Source organism: Sinocyclocheilus rhinocerous, unplaced genomic scaffold (assembly GCF_001515625.1).
Source record: "Sinocyclocheilus rhinocerous isolate Xijiao unplaced genomic scaffold, SAMN03320098_v1.1 scaffold176, whole genome shotgun sequence".
In the NCBI taxonomy this organism is placed as follows: domain Eukaryota; kingdom Metazoa; phylum Chordata; class Actinopteri; order Cypriniformes; family Cyprinidae; genus Sinocyclocheilus; species Sinocyclocheilus rhinocerous.
The window spans coordinates 13918-16602 of NW_015648623.1; positions in this window are offsets into that span (position 1 = coordinate 13918).

The window sequence follows — 2685 nt, forward strand, 5'->3', positions numbered from 1 at the left end:
CCAGATAGTGACGTAGGTATGTGGGGGCGTGTTAGAACGAGCCGTTTTAGGTAGGTGTGGCTAACTCTTAACTTTTATAAAGAATATCTCTTTGGATTTGAGACTTTAGTCTTTGCAACTTTACAGATCTTCTTTATGCACCAAGAGCTTGTAACACTCCAAAGAGAAAGGAAAAAATTGAAATGGCATCATATGACCCCTTTAAGCCAAAATGTGAGAGTTTTGCTGAGCTAAGCATTTTCTCCAGCGATTGCCACAGAGAAATCTCTCGCGTCACTCTCTCACTGTGCACACATGCATGAAATTATGATTTGCAGATGTGAATTGCAGCATGCATCTTCAAGACAACAGGGTAGAAGAAATAGTTGGGACTCGTGATGTTCTGCATAATGAAGAAACGGCTAGGAAGGATGCAAGATTACATGCTTGATGAATCAGACATGTGTAGTACTTATATAGCAAGTTGTTAGCAACATACACTGTAAAAAAAAAATGGAAAGTGTACTGATCATTTCCTGTCAAGACGCATTACAGATATTTCCCTTAGCTCTTAAACACAATGCAATGCAAAATAAAAATCAATACGGAAAATTCCTTTATATTAATAGTTAATTGTGCCCTATTTTTATGATTTTTTTACAGTGTACATTTAAACAAAATTGTTACTTCAAAATGCACATTTGCAGTTTAAATGTGTATAATTTGTTGTTGTAGAACAAAATGTGAAGGTTTCTTTTCTTTACGTATAATAACGAAACCCATTAGAAATTGGTTAAAATTTTTACAGTTGAAAATATTTGAGGGAACCAACGGTTAAAGTTTGGCCAACAAATTGACTACATGCTCTGTTATAACGTTCATGAATGTATTAAAGCGTTTAATTTTACATCTTTCTTAAGGAACGTTTCATTAAATGTTTTGAATAACGAGTAACCATTGAAGTCAGACAGAAAGAGCTCGTATTTTTTTCATAGTTCCAGAAAAGAATTCGCGGGCAGCCGAGGTGGTAACCATAGCAACAGCAGATCAACCGTTGAGCGCCTGCCGTTGGGATCAGTATCTGCCAGGAACATCACAAAACATAAGTCATTATTTATTATTTTAACAGGTAATTCTGAGAAATGTAATAATTTTGTGTAAAACTTATTTAAGATGACTTTAAGATGATGTTTAAGATCGCGAAAAGACCATTTGGACTCCTCGAGACGGATCTCCGCCGATTGCGCCACGAAAATTAGCATAAAAAGTCGATGAATACATTAACTTAGCGAGTCAGATCGCTAATCTTGAAGGTCTGGACAAGACCAGCGTTGGGAAAAAAAACAAAATTTTAGCCAAATTTTTGCCAAATCTTTATGCCAAGTTTAGGGAGATTTTCTGATTTTGGTGGTTTCCCCTCAAATCCATCCACAGAGAAAATTTGGAGGACTCTCCCTTTCTGAAACAGCTGCCGGGTAATTGACTTTCAAATTAAGTTTACCACAATAACCCATTTTCTTTCTTTCTTTCTTTCTTTGACTCGACGTATATGTAGGCCTATAAGCATAACGTGAATTATACTTTTAATTATATTTGTCAGACTTCTGAAAAGTTAAGGTGTGCCGTTTTTTCACACAGTATAGGATCCTCTGTTTGTTTGAACAAGACTTTACAAAAATTCTGTAAAGCAACCACAAGATGGCAGTGAAATACTTATTTCCAGTAATGCCCAGTTTAGTTTACATGTTTTAAACACAGTTAATACTTATTATAGCCTAATATTTAAAGTAAGACATGACAGTGATTTTACTTTTTGTTGGTCCTGGAATAATATTCTTGTCAAAAATAGTAACTTCAAAGGAACAGTTCAACCAAAAATGAAAACAAACAGTTGATGGTAACCATTGACTTCCATAATATGGGGGAAAAAATACTATGGATACCAGCAACTGTTTGGTTACCAACATTCTTCAAAATATCTTTGTGTTGAACAGAAGAAAGAAACTCGCAGTTTGGAACAGCCTGAGGGTGAGTAAATGCTGATAAAATTTTCATTTTTGGGTGAGCTATCCCTTTAAACCAGTTAAATCGGCTTGAAGCCTAACTCTAAAATCTGACTGGTTGATAGCAATGTTTCACCAACACTGCTGTTCACGCAGGAACGTTTCCTTGGGTTGGTGCCAAGCCTCCTCTCCTCTCTTTTTTGGAGGTTGTGTTCTGTTAGAGAGCCATGGGTGTTGTTCAGTATTTAATCAAGGGTGTGTTTGAAGATCTGTCTGTGTGTGTGAGCAGTAACTGGAGAGGAGAAGGTTTAAGATGAAAGACTTCCTTCACTCTCTTTTCTCCCTTTCACATGCAGACGCTCTTCTGTGGGACTCCGCATCAGACGGGACGCCCCGCTGACCGTCTGATGCATGCTTCACCTGAAACACCAGCACTTTCTCAATCTAGTAAGCTCTAATGTGATTGGCTGACTTTACGCAGCTTCCAAGAACGCTCACTGGGTTTTTCTCCAGTCTGTTTGGAAAAGTTGTGTTTACTGAGGATGAAATCTTTCACGAATGAAATCATCGCTGGGATTTACCAAAGTTTGCGAGGTTGACATCAAATCTTTGAAAGATATTCCGACTTTTGTTTTGAAGCATTGGCAACTTAACTAGATACAGAACTGTGTGTGTGTGTGTGTGTGTGTGTGTGTGTGTGTGT